This window comes from Pongo abelii, chromosome 18 (assembly GCF_028885655.2).
Source record: "Pongo abelii isolate AG06213 chromosome 18, NHGRI_mPonAbe1-v2.0_pri, whole genome shotgun sequence".
NCBI lineage: Eukaryota > Metazoa > Chordata > Mammalia > Primates > Hominidae > Pongo > Pongo abelii.
Genome location: NC_072003.2, coordinates 60,776,409 through 60,793,457, shown reverse-complemented (window position 1 = coordinate 60,793,457; position 17,049 = coordinate 60,776,409). Strand labels below are relative to the sequence as shown.

Sequence of the window (17,049 nt, the reverse complement as noted above, 5' to 3'; positions counted from 1 at the left end):
TAACGACCGGCTGTGATTAGAACAATTCAAATCAGGACAGCACATTTTATTTACAACTCACTGTGTACCAGTCCACACGTTAGTCAGTGAGAGTAACAAGAAGATGAAGTATTTCCTCCTTCACTAAGTAGCTTACATTCTCATAGGCATGCTTAGAGCAGTGTTCCCAAAGCCTTGTTCCATTGCTATTCCAGGACATGCATGTCTTATATTTGGTGTCACTTGTAATAATAACTGTAACTCAAGAGGGGTTCTAAATACAATCAGCATCCATGAATTCAACCAACCTTGGATCAAAAATATACAAAATGCAAAATAAAAAATGGCAATACAACAATAAAAATAATACCCATAATAATACAGTATAACAATTATTTATATAGCATTCACATTGTATTTAGGTTTTATAAGTAATCTAGAAATAGTTTAAAGCAGGGGTCCCCAATCCCTGGGCCAAGGACCAGTACCCACCTGTTAGGAACCGAGCTACACAGCAGGAGGTAAGGGGCTGGTGAATCAGTGAAGCTTCATCTGTTATTTACAGCCACTCCCCATCACTCACATTACCACCTCCGCTCCACCCTCCTGTCAGATGAGCCTCAGCATTAGATTCTCATAGGAGCACCATCCTATTATGAACTGCACATGTGAGGGATCTAGGTTGCATACCCCTTATGAGAATTTAATGTCTGATGATCTGTCACTGTCTCCCATCCCCCCCAGATGGGACCATCTAATTGCAGGAAAACAAGCTCAGGGTTCCCACTGATTCTACATTATGATGAGTTATATAATTATTTCATTATATTTTAAAATGTAGTAATAATAATAGAAATAAAGCACACAATAAATGTAATGCTCTTGAATCATCCAGAAATCATCTACTGCCACCTGGTCCGTGAAACTGGTCATTGGTGCCAAAAAGGTAGGGGACTGCTGGTTCAAAGTATACAATAGAATGTGCATAGGTTATGTGCAAATACTATGCCATTTTATATAAGGGACTTAAGCATACAAATACACATATTGTTATCTGCAGGTAACCGTAGAAATAGAACCCAGTGAATATAGAGAAACAACTGTATTCTGATTACACTTCGTGGATTTCAGATAAGTCTAGGTGGTGACTAAGAAAGGCATTCAGATAAATGAATACTAATCAATTTTCTTTTGTTCCTCTACCATAAAAGGGAGATAATTACTACCTCATAATGTTACTTATGTGATCGATATTAACATATACTATGGACCAAGCACTATGCTAGGTTCTAGAATGCACTAGTTATATAAAAGTAATATGGTTTCTGCCTCTCAAGATTATACTTACAGAGTATCCCTTGGTAAGTGGCAAATATTTTAGACACAAATAGACTTTGCTTCTTTTGTCTGCTTCTTCTTTTTTTTTTTTTTTTTTTTTTTTTTTTATTTTTTTTATTTTTTTTATTTTTTTTTTTTTTTCTTTTATTGTAATTATTATTATTATTATTATTATTATACTTTAGGTTTTATGGTACATGTGCCCAATGTGCAGGTAAGTTACATATGTATACATGTGCCATGCTGGTGCCCTGCACCCACCAACTCGTCATCTAGCATTAGGTATATCTCCCAATGTTATCCCTCCCCCCTCCCCCCAACCCACAACAGTCCCTGAAGTGTGATGTTCCCCTTCCTGTGTCCATGTGTTCTCATTGTTCAATTCCCACCTATGAGTGAGAATATGCGGTGTTTGGTTTTTTGTTCTTGCGATAGTTTACTGAGAATGATGATTTCCAATTTCATCCATGTCCCTACAAAGGACATGAACTCATCATTTCTTATGGCTGCATAGTATTCCATGGTGTAGATGTGCCACATTTTCTTAATCCAGTCTATCATTGTTGGACATTTGGGTTGGTTCCAAGTCTTTGCTATTGTGAATAATGCGGCAATAAACATACGTGTGCATGTGTCTTTATAGCAGCATGATTTATAGTCCTTTGGGTATATACCCAGTAATGGGATGGCTGGGTCGAATGGAATTTCTAGCTCTAGATCCCTGAGGAATCGCCACACTGACTTCCACAAGGGTTGAACTAGTTTACAGTCCCACCAACAGTGTAAAAGTGTTCCTATTTCTCCACATCCTCTCCAGCACCTGTTGTTTCCTGACTTTTTAATGATCGCCATTCTAACTGGTGTGAGATGGTATCTCATTGTGGTTTTGATTTGCATTTCTCTGATGGCCAGTGATGGTGAGCATTTTTTCATGTGTCTTTTGGCTGCATAAATGTCTTCTTTTGAGAAGTGTCTGTTCATGTCCTTCGCCCACTTTTTGATGGGGTTGTTTGTTTTTTTCTTGTAAATTTGTTGGAGTTCATTGTAGATTCTGGATATTAGCCCTTTGTCAGATGAGTAGGTTGCGAAAATTTTCTCCCATTTTGTAGGTTGCCTGTTCACTCTGATGGTAGTTTCCTTTGCTGTGCAGAAGCTCTTTAGTTTAATTAGATCCCATTTGTCAATTTTGGCTTTTGTTGCCATTGCTTTTGGTGTTTTAGACATGAAGTCCTTGCCCATGCCTATGTCCTGAATGGTATTGCCTAGGTTTTCTTCTAGGGTTTTTATGGTTTTGGGTCTAACATTTAAGTCTTTAATCCATCTTGAATTGATTTTTGTATAAGGTGTAAGGAAGGGATCCAGTTTCAGCTTTCTACATATGGCTAGCCAGTTTTCCCAGCACCATTTATTAAATAGGGAATCCTTTCCCCATTTCTTGTTTTTCTCAGGTTTGTCAAAGATCAGATGGTTGTAGATATGTGGCATTATTTCTGACGGCTCTGTTCTGTTCCATTGATCTATATCTCTGTTTTGGTACCAGTACCATGCTGTTTTGGTTACTGTAGCCTTGTAGTATAGTTTGAAGTCAGGTAGCGTGATGCCTCCAGCTTTGTTCTTTTGGCTTAGGATTGACTTGGCGATGCGGGCTCTTTTTTGGTTCCATATGAACTTTAAAGTAGTTTTTTCCAATTCTGTGAAGAAAGTCATTGGTAGCTTGATGGGGATGGCATTGAATCTGTAAATTACCTTGGGAAGGATGGCCATTTTCATGATATTGATTCTTCCTACCCATGAGCATGGAATGTTCTTCCATTTGTTTGCATCCTCTTTTATTTCCTTGAGCAGTGGTTTGTAGTTCTCCTTGAAGAGGTCTTTCACATCCCTTGTAAGTTGGATTCCTAGGTATTTTATTCTCTTTGAAGCAATTGTGAATGGGAGTTCACTCATGATTTGGCTCTCTGTTTGTCTGTTATTGATGTATAAGAATGCTTGTGATTTTTGCACATTGATTTTGTATCCTGAGACTTTGCTGAAGTTGCTTATCAGCTTAAGGAGATTTTGGGCTGAGACAATGGGGTTTTCTAGATACACTATCATGTCATCTGCAAACAGGGACAATTTGACTTCCTCTTTTCCTAATTGAATACCCTTGATTTCCTTCTCCTGCCTAATTGCCCTGGCCAGAACTTCCAACACTATGTTGAATAGAAGTGGCGAGAGAGGGCATCCCTGTCTTGTGCCAGTTTTCAAAGGGAATGCTTTCAGTTTTTGCCCATTCAGTATGATATTGGCTGTGGGTTTGTCATAAATAGCTCTTATTATTTTGAGATACGTGCCATCAATTCCTAATTTATTGAGAGTTTTTAGCATGAAGGGTTGTTGAATTTTGTCAAAGGCCTTTTCTGCATCTATTGAGATAATCATGTGGTTTTTGTCTTTGGTTCTGTTTATATGCTGGATTACATTTATTGATTTGCGTATATTGAACCAGCCTTGCATCCCAGGGATGAAGCCCACTTGATCATGGTGGATAAGCTTTTTGATGTGCTGCTGGATTCTGTTTGCCAGTATTTTATTGAGGATTTTTGCATCAATGTTCATCAAGGATATTGGTCTAAAATTCTCTTTTTTTGTTGTGTCTCTGCCAGGCTTTGGTATCAGGATGATGCTGGCCTCATAAAATGAGTTAGGGAGGATTCCCTCTTTTTCTATTGATTGGAATAGTTTCAGAAGGAATGGTACCAGCTCCTCCTTGTACCTCTGGTAGAATTCGGCTGTGAACCCATCTGGTCCTGGACTTTTTTTGGTTGGTAAGCTATTGATTATTGCCATAATTTCAGCTCCTGTTATTGGTCTATTCAGAGATTGAACTTCTTCTTGGTTTAGTCTTGGGAGGGTGTATGTGTTGAGGAATTTATCCATTTCTTCTAGATTTTCTAGTTTATTTGCATAGAGGTGTTTGTAATATTCTCTGATGGTAGTTTGTATTTCTGTGGGATCGGTGGTGATATCCCCTTTATCATTTTTTATTGCATCTATTTGATTCTTCTCTCTTTTTTTCTTTATTAATCTTGCTAGCGGTCTATCAATTTTGTTGATCCTTTCAAAAAACCAGCTCCTGGATTCATTTATTTTTTGAAGGGTTTTTTGTGTCTCTATTTCCTTCAGTTCTGCTCTGATTTTAGTTATTTCTTGCCTTCTGCTAGCTTTTGAATGTGTTTGCTCTTGCTTTTCTAGTTCTTTTAATTGTGATGTTAGGGTGTCAATTTTGGATCTTTCCTGCTTTCTCTTGTGGGCATTTAGTGCTATAAATTTCCCTCTACACACTGCTTTGAATGCATCCCAGAGATTCTGGTATGTTGTGTCTTGGTTCTCGTTGGTTTCAAAGAACATCTTTATTTCTGCCTTCATTTCGTTATGTACCCAGTAGTCATTCAGGAGCAGGTTGTTCAGTTTCCACGTAGTTGAGCGGTTTTGAGTGAGATTCTTAATCCTGAGTTCTAGCTTGATTGCACTGTGATCTGAGAGACAGTTTGTTACAATTTCTGTTCTTTTACATTTATTGAGGAGAGCTTTACTTCCAAGGATATGGTCAATTTTGGAATAGGTGTGGTGTGGTGCTGAAAAAAATGTATATTCTGTTGATTTGGGGTGGAGAGTTCTGTAGATGTCTATTAGGTCTGCTTGGTGCAGAGCTGAGTTCAATTCCTGGGTATCCTTGTTGACTTTCTGTCTCGTTGATCTGTCTAATGTTGACAGTGGGGTGTTAAAGTCTCCCATTATTAATGTGTGGGAGTCTAAGTCTCTTTGTAGGTCACTCAGGACTTGCTTTATGAATCTGGGTGCTCCTGTATTGGGTGCATATATATTTAGGATAGTTAGCTCTTCTTGTTGAATTAATCCCTTTACCATTATGTAATGGCCTTCTTTGTCTCTTTTGATCTTTGTTGGTTTAAAGTCTGTTTTATCAGAGACTAGGATTGCAACCCCTGCCTTTTTTTGTTTTCCATTTGCTTGGTAGATCTTCCTCCATCCTTTTATTTTGAACCTATGTGTGTCTCTGCACGTGAGATGGGTTTCCTGAATACAGCACACTGATGGGTCTTGAGTCTTTATCCAATTTGCCAGTCTGTGTCTTTTAATTGGAGCATTTAGTCCATTTACATTTAAAGTTAATATTGTTATGTGTGAATTTGATCCTGTCATTATGATGTTAGCTCGATGTTTTGCTCGTTAGTTGATGCAGTCTCTTCCTAGTCTCAATGGTCTTTACATTTCGGTATGATTTTGCAGTGGCTGGTACCGGTTGTGCCTTTCCATGTTTAGCGCTTCCTTCAAGAGCTCTTTTAGGGCAGGCCTGGTGGTGACAAAATCTCTCAGCATTTGCTTGTCTGTAAAGTATTTTATTTCTCCTTCACTTATGAAGCTTAGTTTGGCAGGATATGAAATTCTGGGTTGAAAATTCTTTTCTTTAAGAATGTTGAATATTGGCCCCCACTCTCTTCTGGCTTGTAGGGTTTCTGCCGAGAGATCCGCTGTTAGTCTGATGGGCTTCCCTTTGATGGTAACCCGTCCTTTCTCTCTGGCTGCCCTTAACATTTTTTCCTTCATTTCAACTTTGGTGAATCTGACAATTATGTGTCTTGGAGTTGCTCTTCTCGAAGAGTATCTTTGTGGCGTTCTCTGTATTTCCTGAATCTGAATGTTGGCCTGCCTTGCTAGATTGGGGAAGTTCTCCTGGATAATATCCTGCAGAGTGTTTTCCAACTTGTTTCCATTCTCCCCATCACTTTCAGGTACACCAATCAGACGTAGATTTGGTCTTTTCACATAATCCCACATTTCTTGGAGGCTTTGCTCGTTTCTTTTTGTTCTTTTTTCTCTAAACTTCCCTTCTCGCTTCATTTCATTCATTTCATCTTCCAGGGCTGATACCCTTTCTTCCATTTGATCGCATCGGCTCCTGAGGCTTCTGCATTCTTCACGTAGTTCTCGAGCCTTGGTTTTCAGCTCCATCAGCTCCTTTAAGCACTTCTCTGTATTGGTTATTCTAGTTATACATTCTTCTAAATTTTTTTCAAAGTTTTCAACTTCTTTGCCTTTGGATTGAATATCCTCCCGTAGCTCGGAGTAATTTGATCGTCTGAAGCCTTCTTCTCTCAGCTCGTCAAAGTCATTCTCCGTCCAGCTTTGTTCCGTTGCTGGTGAGGAACTGCGTTCCTTTGGAGGAGGAGAGGTACTCTGGTTTTTAGAGTTTCCAGTTTTTCTGCTCTGTTTTTTCCCCATCTTTGTGGTTTTATCTACTTTTGGTCTTTGATGATGGTGATGTACAGATGGGTTTTTGGTGTGGATGTCCTTTCTGTTAGTTTTCCTTCTAACAGACAGAACCCTCAGCTGCAGGTCTGTTGGAGTACCTGGCCGGCCGTGTGAGGTGTCAGTCTGCCCCTGCTGGGGAGTGCCTCCCAGTTAGGCTGCTCAGGGGTCAGGGGTCAGGGACCCACTTGAGGAGGCAGTCAGCCCGTTCTCAGATCTCCAGCTGCGTGCTGGGAGAACCACTGCTCTCCTCACAGCTGTCAGACAGGGACATTTAAGTCTGCAGAGGTTACTGCTGTCTTTTTGTTTGTCTGTGCCCTGCCCCCAGAGGTGGAGCCTACAGAGGCAGGCAGGCCTCCTTGAGCTGTGGTGGGCTCCACCCAGTTCAAGCTTCCAGGCTGCTTTGTTTACCTAAGCGAGCCTGGGCAATGGCGGGCGCCCCTCCCCCAGCCTCGCTGCCGACTTGCTGCTTGATCTCAGACTGCTGTGCTAGCAATCAGCAAGACTCCGTGGGCGTAGGACCCTCTGAGCCAGGTGCGGGCTATACTCTCCTGGGGCACCGTTTCCTAAGCCCGTCGGAAAAGCACAGTATTCGGGTGGGAGTGGCCCGATTTTCCAGGTGCCGTCTGTCACCCCTGGAAGGGGAACTCCCTGACCCCTTGCGCTTCCCGAGTGAGGCAATGCCTCGCCCCTGCTTCGGCTGGCGCACGGTGCGCTCACCCACTGACCTGCGCCCACTGTCTGGCACTCCCTAGTGAGATGAACACGGTACCTCAGATGGAAATGCAGAAATCACCCGTCTTCTGCGTCGCTCGCGCTGGGAGCTGTAGACCGGAGCTGTTCCTATTCGGCCATCTTGGCTCCTCCCCCTCTCTTGTCTGCTTCTTCTTAGAGAATAGGGGCTTCACCTGAATTAAAAAAAATTGTATGCCTCATTCTCCTTGTAGATACTTAGAGAATAACTTATTATATATTATATATGCTAGTCTTCTTTATATAATCCTTTCTCCCTTGCCCCATATTCCTTTTGACTTTTGGAATAATAAAAATTGATTTATGTCAAGTGGACCAGACCTCTAGTGTGGGCTTGGAATCAGAGAATAAATTTGTCATCTACTCTTTCCATGTAGCACAGGCCAGCTTGAAGCTTGCTGACCCCTGGCCTTCCTCTAGCTACTCATGTGAAGCTAGGAAGAGACATGGAAAAGGAACTGGTGAGACAGGGTAGAGTCAGGTCAAATGCAAGAGCATGTCATTCTGTTCAACTCTTATCATCTTATTGTGGTATTCTGGCCATTATCATCCTGTTTTGACCCAGCAACAGTATGCCACTGGCCCTGATCACCAGCTGCCTCAGCCTTTAAAAGCCCGGGCCTGACACCTTGCTCCCTATCACAAATATTTAGGAAGTAGAGACTAATATAAATTATCTTCAGAGGAAATTTCAACCTTCCCACCTTAAGAGTCTAGTCTTCTCATACACATAGAGATCCTCAGCCAATAGATGCTGAAATCACATTCTTCATCTCCAAAATCCTTGCTGTCTGGGCTCAGAAATCTAATTTTAAAGTGACTTAAGGGATTTTGATAATGAGTTGAGATTTGTTACTATATTTTTAATTAAAAAATAATGTCAAAGGATTTATGCTGAGTGAAAGAAGCCAATCTAAATAGGTTACATAATGGAGAATATATACATATATATATATATTCCACTCATTTACAAAATTACTTAGGCCAGCATCTTTTTTAACTGCTTCCTTTAGTGAGGTTTCTCATGTATTTTTAGTTCAATTAGATATTTTTGTTAAATTTTGCATTTTATTCTGCAGTTCTCTAACCTTGTAAATAATTTTTTTTAATTTGTATATATCAATGATCACGCTTTGTGATGTTAAGTTCTACAGGTTTTGATGAAAGCATATATATTTTCATCTTGAAATAACAAAATTACAGCCATGGAGAAGCAATGAATGATTTCCAGGGGTTGTGAATGTGGGAGGGGAGTGGGTGTGCCTAAAAAAGGGTAGCAGAAGGCTGGTGAGTGTGATGGAAGAGTTGCGTGTCTGGATTGTGCTCGTAGTTGCAGGAATCAACACATGCAATCAAATTCTGTAGAAATACACACCCAAACATGCAAGTGCATGTAAAACTGTTGAAATCTGAATAAATTCTTTGGATTATAAGAGTATAAAATTCCTGGTTTAGATATTCTACTATACCATTGCAAGATGTGTCCCCTAGGCAAAGGGTACCTAAGACCTCTCTGTATATTTTCTCAAATCTTTCTGTGAATCAATAGTTACTTCAAAGTAAAAAAAAAAAAAAAAAAAAAAAAGAAGACATAAATTACCAATTTTAAAAAGAGAGAAACAACAAAGAACTAACCAAAAATAAATTCTACTTGTTATTGGTAATTTCTTTGACTAGGTGACCAACTTAAATGATGACTACATACAATGTCCATATTTGACATAAACTAAATTATTTTATATATATATATATATATATATATATATATATATATATACACACACACACATATACCTATTCAGGCTATAATTTTGAAATTCCACAGTGCTGTTGACATATAGTAGAATTCATTTATTCAAGTCACAGTCTGTTAATAACTATTCAACTCGTACTAATGCTACAGAATAAAACTCTATGGAAATAAAAGTATGCAATTTATGACCCAGTCTTAGACAGACGGTCTGAATGATTATTCCCAAAAGGTTTAGCTCTCTGACAAGATCAATGGCTTTAGCAAATATATGTGGTGTTTCACACCTAACTCAGCTCTACTGTGCAGAAATTATAATGGAAAAACCATCCAATATTGAATATATCCCATGCTTGCCCCCATGATAAATGGATCTCAACGTTCAGTGATGGGGGTCTCTTCTCTGAATTCAGGAGGATAAAGAAAACTTAATTAATGGCACAAGAGTTGTGAAAATATTGCTGTGTGACAGGAAGCACATGGAGTTTTCAACTGTGCAACCAAAGAACTGGCAGAATTTTCCCACGCCCACTGCCAGCAGTTCTTTTCCTCTGTTCCTCCAGATTTTGCCAACTGGAAAGTGCAGGCTATGCTGTCCTTCTGCTTTCCCCAAGCGGTGAAACTGGCTGTGCTGTTAGCCACCCATACAAATTCACACAAATGAACCTCGCCTGGGTTCCAAGGGATTAATAATTCAGTGTGTTGAAAATGGTTAAAAGGAATATATAGAACTGAATCAATAGAAACTTTTTATTAATTTACTTGAACACCTTTCACTTGGTGGTTTTCTCACCTGGAAAGCCAACCTACTCAGCTGCCCTAAAGAAGAGTTTCATGATAGTAGCAGCTTTACTACTTGGTGTTAAATTTATCAATCATTTCTCTCATAGTATGTTAATTTTCCTTCAATATTCCATGCAGTGGTTTACCTCTTTCTTCTTGAAATGGTTTCTTATCTCTGCTTAGTGGCACAAGACTTCCTGGAATACATCTACTTTCATGAACTCTCTTAATCTCTCTCCCTGTCTTTATAAAATTGTTTTATTTTATAACACTTTTAGATTTACAGAAAGATTATGATAAGAGTTCCCATGTGCTTACAGTTCCCAGTTCCAACTGTAAGCAATATTTGCAATAATATACCACATTTGTCACAATTAATGAGTCAACATTAATGCATTATTATCAAATACTTCTTTCAGATCTACAAATTTTTACCCAATTTCCTTTTTTTGTTCCAGGATCTTACCCAGAATATGACATTAAATTTAGTTATCAAGTCTTCTTAGGCTTCTCTTGGATGTGACAGTTTCATAGATTTCTCTTGTTTTTGAAAACTTTGACAGTTTTAAGGAGTACTGATTAGGTATTTTTAATAACAGAAAGCGCCTTAATTGAAATTTGTCAGACGTTTTCCTCATGATGACACAGCGGTTATGGGTTTTGGGGAGGAAAACCAAAATAGTAATGTACATTCTCTTCACATCATGTCAGGGATACATTCTACCGCTTATCACTATTAATATTAGTGTTAACCTTGATCACCTGATTGAGGTAGTGCTGATCACATTTCTCCCCTGTAAAGTTAATCTCTTCCCCCCACTTTTCTATATTATACTCTTCAGAATAAATGTACTACGCACAGTCCGAACTGAAGGAGTAGAAATTGTGTTCCACCTCTCCAGTGTTAGCACATCTGCATACGTTGTTTGAAATTATTTTTCACAGGAGATTTTTCTCTTCTCCTCTATATTTTTATTCAATCTCTTATTTGTATTAGTGTGTTCTAAAGATTTTTTTTACATATATATAGACACATATGTTTACATATATACCTTTTATACTTTTATATGTTTGTTATAGATATTTAATACTTTAAATTATCTTGTATATTTTTGGGTTACAATCCAATAGCAATTTATATATTTTTATATATATATATATATTTTTTTTTTCTCAAATTGTTCCAGGTTTGGCTGTTGAGAGCTCTTTCAGTTGGCTCCTGTGTTCCTTTGACAAAACCCCATCATTGTTGGCATTTTGGAGTACTTCTTTCCTTCCGGCACTACAAGAACCTCCAGTCTCATTTGTATATTTCTGGCCCCAGACCTAAAGTAAGACATCTTTTCAAAAAGATTTAGTTTCTTTATGCAATAATGGTATCAGAAAACAAGTTCTGTGTGCTAGGTGTACTCATGCTACTGGGGCGTTATTATTTGTAGTCCTTCTCAGCTGACAGAGGAAGGAAATATATGTGTTAGTACTGATCTGATCGATACACTTATGTATAAATAGTTCTCCATGTAACCATCTGTATCTATAAGCTAAGCATGATGTCTCTAACTGTAACTCATTATAACATGGACCATGCCAGACTCCATTTCTTGCATATTTTCAACGTTGTAGTCCAACAGTAAAAAAACTTGGCTCCCACCGTCAGACATTAATTTACTTAATTGTTCAATTATAGCATATATGTATAGTGATTTCAGAATCGTTAACCCCTACTCCAATGGAAACAGCTATATCAACTCAAGTACAATGTTTTTGCACAGTTCTTCAGTTCCTTTGGCTTTAGTCTTACAGATCCCACTCACATAAAAAATCACTTAGGCCAGCACCTTTTCCAACCACTCACTTTAGTGAGGTTTCACATACATATTTCATTCAAGTAGACATTTTTGTCACATTCTGCATTTTACCTTACAATCCTCTGCCCACCTAAATGTTTTTTTTTGTTGTTTTTTTTGTTTTTTTTGTTTTTTTGACAGAGTCTTGCTCTGTCTCCCAGGCTGGAGTGTAGTGCGTGATCTCAGCTCACAGCAAGCTCTGCCTCCTGGGTTCATGCCATTCTTCTGCCTCAGCCTCCCAAGTGGCTGGAACTACAGGCACCCACCACCACGCCTGGCTAATTTTTTTGTATTTTTAGTAGAGACGGGGTTTCACTGTGTTAGCCAGGATGGTCTCGATCTCCTGACCTCGTGATCCGCCTGCGTTGGCCTCCCAAAGTGCTAGGATTACAGGCGTGAGCCACCGCGCCCGGCCTAAATGATTTTTTAAACTGTGTAGACATCGATGATCACCTTGTGTGATGTAAAGTTCTGTACCTTTTGATAAAAGCATTGTATCATGTTTTATTATTACAGTATCATATAAAATAGTTTCACCACACTACTAATCCCTTGTGCTTCACAAATTCAAAACCCTGCCCAAACCCCTGGCAAACGGTCCTATGTTTACTGTCTCTAAAGTGCTACTTTTTCTTGAATGTCATACAAATAGAATTTTACAGTGAATAGCCTGTCCAAACTGGCTTCTTTCAAAATAGCAATATGCAATTAAAATTCATCCACATTTTTGTAAGTTTTGATAACTCATTGCTTTTCATCATTGAGTGTTATCTTATTATAAAAATGCACCAAAAGTTGTTTATTTATTCACCTATTGGAAAATATCTTACTGCTTACAGTTTTTGGTGATTAGAGGAAAATATCCTATAAATATTTATAAGAAAGTTTTATGTGAACGTAACTTTTCAAATAACAGGGACAAAGATCTATGAGTGTGATTAATGGACTGTACAGAAAACCATACTTAATTTTGCAGGAAACTGTGAAACTATGCCCACAGTTGCCATGCCACTTTGCATTCTTACCATCAATGAGTGAGAGTTCCTATTGTTCGTATCCTCAAAAGCATGAGTACTGCCATTTGAATAAAGATAGCCATTCTAGTAAGTGTGCCGTAACGTCATTTTTAAAAATTTGCATTTCTCTGATGAACTATGATGTTGAAAGTCTTTTCATATGCTTATTTGCCATCTTTATATTTTCTTTGTTGAAGTGTTTCTTCAGATGTTTCCCAACTTTTAACTTAGGTGTTTGTTTTCTTATTGTTGAGTATTAAAAGTTCATTGTATTCATTTGAGCCCTTAACATTTTAAACATAGATATTTAAAATTTCGTCTCTGATATCTGCAACAACCGTATTATATCTGTGTATGGTTCTGTTGACGGCTTTGTCTCTTCAGACTGTTTTCTCTTGCCCTTGGCATGAATATTTTTTTGTTGAAAACTGCCATATTATATGCAGTAATAGGAACTGAGGAACACAGGCTTCTAGTATTTTTATCTTCATCTAGCTAAGAGTTGAGACAAGTATGACATTTGCTATAACTGTAGGCTCCAAAGCCTTCACATTCCTCTAATGATGTTTTTTGTTTCCTATTTGCTCTGCGCTTTCCTAAACACCCCTACTCAGAGAAAAATCAATTTCTTGCAGCTTTTTCATCTGCAATCCACTCTTAATGTACTGGGTCTCTGTTGTTGTGGTTGTAAGGTGACAAAGATGGGAAACATTATGTAATTGTCAAATTAAATCTCCATCTTTTAGTAGAACTGTCTTTCAGCTGTGACCTTAGCAAGTATCTCAACAATGATACAATTTGTTTTCTCCCATTCACTCCCTGGCTGTGGTGTTTCCCATTTTCTCTGTTGATGTTCTTACCCCTGTTGACTATGTTTTTCTTTTATCTCTTTGGTAAGATAGAAAAGGTAGTGGGTGATGAAATAGAAAAATTGAATTTCCTCTATCTTGGATAAGGTTGTGACAAAAGTACCTCCTGACCTCCTGGGCAATAGACCTTTAATATAAAGAAAGATCTGGGCGTATTCATAATTTCTCTTCCTCTTCCCACCCTCCACTCCTCCACCTCTCATTGTTGAAACCATGAAGGGGACCTTTCTCAGGTTTTTCACTGTGAGAAGCTGTTGAGGGTCCTGGAGGTAAAATCTACAGAAGGGTGGAAGTCAAGAATGTTGCCTCAGGAGGTTCTCACCCACAGGCTAATCCACACTCACCCTACAGAAATTCATCAAAATTTCCATTAAATTATACCTACCAGTTTATGGCTTCAGGGAGCTCTGCCCAAAGTAAGCAGATTTCAACTTTTTCTCTGGATCCACCTCTATCTCCAGATTTAGGGTTGGCAATTTGCCTTGCAACCTCAGATCTCTGAAGGGTACAAGAAAATTTGTTGATTTTTAGTTTATCCACGTTCCTCTTGTAAAGTTAGGAGTAATACCTACTGAGTTCTTGGTAGTTCTTGTTGAAGCTGAAACTAGAATCCTAGTTATAGTCTGGCTTTTCTACTCTACTCTGTAGAGTAGGTTATCATGCATCCTATCCATTCTAATAGCTTTACTTAACTAAACTGCCCAAGTGACTCCTCAATCTATATCTTTATTATTTTTCCACCACGTGTTCCAGTTTCTGATTATCTGTTTAAAGGTTACACATAAATGAAATCCTACAGATGTTTTTAAGTCTAATGTCAAAACTAGGTTAATCTCTTTGACTTCTTAAAATTATTGTTCTTTCCAACTTTATAATTTGTATTAAACAGAATGTATTTTGCTCCTGTGAGCTATGTTCTGATCTTCAGCATCATCATTGGATATGTGTCACAACATGGAGAAATGGCCCGATTTACAAACAAGTCATGTAAACCCGTATCATTGTTGCTACGATAATCTGCAGGTTATTATGGGTCCCCTATTTCTATTTCGAACTTTCTATTTTAACCACCCATGATCTTTAGTTTTTAACTTAGAATAGCCCCTAATTAGCCCTTCTGTCACTTCTATTTCTGTGGCTTTCATTGTCTCTTTATTCCAATCTGTTTTCAGACAACTTGTGTGTCTATGGAGACCACCAATGATTTAAAGTAGAAGAGTGAGTTGTCAGATTGAAAGTCGAAGAGTGAGTGGTCACAGCTTTGCAGTCAAAACTAGCATTTCATTATTCAGAGTTTCAATTTTTAAAGAAAATCTCCCTTCCCTTTGCTGCCCTTCAAGGATCTCATAACCCTAGGCACTTGATTCATATAAAACAAATGCTTTGATTATTCCCTTCTTTCCATCCTCCATCTCTTTTTATGTCTTTGCCTTTCACTTCATCTACATCAATTTCCCACCCATAGGCACAAACCCTACCTTTCTTTATGAGCAAGTTCAAATGGCTACCTACATGAGGACATTTCTGAGCATCCATTGAAGGAAATAATTTCTACCTCTTCAGATTTGTATATGTCTTAAAGCACATATTACTTTGTAAACATTTCAGTTACTAATCTTTCTTCTCCTTAGGAAGTAGGGCTTAGATGTTTCAGAGATCTGTGTGATACAAAGATCTGTCTCATATACTTGTAGCATCTTGAGTGCTAGCAAAGTTCCTTGCACATTACATATACTCAAAACAATTTTGAAGGATATATAAGTTGTAGAGTAAAATTTCACTTTTTCAAATTTAAAACTAAATTTGAAATCATATATGACAATCATTAAATACTGCATTTGAAATAAAGAAGCAATAATGAGAACAGAAACAAAATAAAACAAAACCCAGAGGATCTTCAATTGCCAAATTGCCTTCTAAATGTGCTAGTGGTGACCACGTGTCTTCATACAAAATCAAATGTTTGAGGATCTACATTTGTAGCAGCAGTGTTGCAGAAGAGAAAGAAAAAATATGTATTATTCCTGGAAATATATATATATATATATCCATAAACTGCAAAGATATCTTTTAAAATCTTCAAATACCCTCTCTTGTTATGAAAAATACATGCAATTCTAGGGAATTCTTGGAGGACAGCAGCAATCTTGCAAATATCCTACTATGACTAAGACAATGGTCTGTGATTTTCTCATTAACTTGCCTCAACAACATTAACTTTAGGAGGGAATATCAGTGAGGTGAGGACTCTTCCTTGCGCATTCTTCGACACAGAAGTCATAAACATTCGTGACAATATTCTCAAATAAATTTAAGAAGCTGCAGAGCCTTAATGTAGAGTCAGTTTTGAGTTATATTTATTCAAGTGAGGTTAACAAAACATGAAGATACTCATGGGTTTATTAAATGAGCACTTATAAGTAAGGCAACTGATTATTTTCAGTGAACTAGTCCATAGCTTTGAGGTTAGCACATGTCTTAAAACTTTTTATCCTGGTAAAATAAAATGGACTAATGAAATATAGTTAAGGAATAGAAATGGCATCATCTATACAAACTACTCTTTTTTAATGGAATTCTTCACATATAATTTAGTCCTAAAATTGTACAAAAGATAATTAGCTTGTCAAATGAATAAATGATTTTTTTCTAAAAGAAATACGTCCATATCAAAAAATTTTCATGTTTAAAAAATAGTATCTGAAAAATACGACCTTAATATTAAAAATTTAGGCAATCTTTCATAGAACAGAACCTTATAAAAGTTATATATGAAGGGCTCTCAAGGTACATCAGAATTATCTGAAGCGAGAAGTTGTGGGAACTATGGTATAAGTGGTTACAAGAGTAAACAAAGTTGAATATTCCTGTCCCCATGACTTAGGTATAAAAGATGACTTCTAGCTCAATGCAGGGAGTATCAAAGCCTGCCAAGGCGAATGCAGATATATGAGGTATTGTGAAATTGCACTCATATATTTTTCCATGCCTGTGATTATTTGCTGATTTACTGTAGTCAAACTCCAGTGCTCATTCATTTAATCACAAGTCCCTTCACAACATAATTTAAGGTGATCACTCATGAGAATCTGGGTTGTGCCAGGAGCCTGAGGAACCACAGTGAGTTAGTGCTCTTGCAGATTCCTTGAGGAGCAATGAATTTTACTCCTCAAATGGGTCCAACATAAAAATGAGGGTGGTAGCCATGCGTGCTTGCAGGTTTCCAAACACCGAGACACATTTTGGCAGAATAGATAGGATTTATTCTCAAGATGCTCCTGGAACTAGACTCAGCAGGTTCAATGAAAACCAAGACTAGAAAGGTTCTGTGGCCAGATTATTATCAGAGGCTATCCTTCTGCCATGTCAAGTGGCTTCATGCATCATATTCATCTGTACAC

General features: G+C 37.9%; 1 long non-coding RNA gene across 2 annotated transcripts in view; it reads left to right on the top strand.

Moving 5' to 3' along the window:
* Positions 1-1,092: 1,092 nt before the first annotated feature.
* Positions 1,093-17,049, top strand: part of LOC134760445 (uncharacterized) — a 54,184-nt gene continuing 38,227 nt past the window's right edge. The window contains exons 1-2 of one of the 2 annotated variants that reach the window (XR_010137882.1): positions 1,093-1,340; positions 11,104-11,247. This is a non-coding gene — a long non-coding RNA (uncharacterized LOC134760445). The remainder of the gene's footprint in view (positions 1,341-11,103; positions 11,248-17,049) is intronic. The other variant, XR_010137881.1, reaches the window with a different exon arrangement.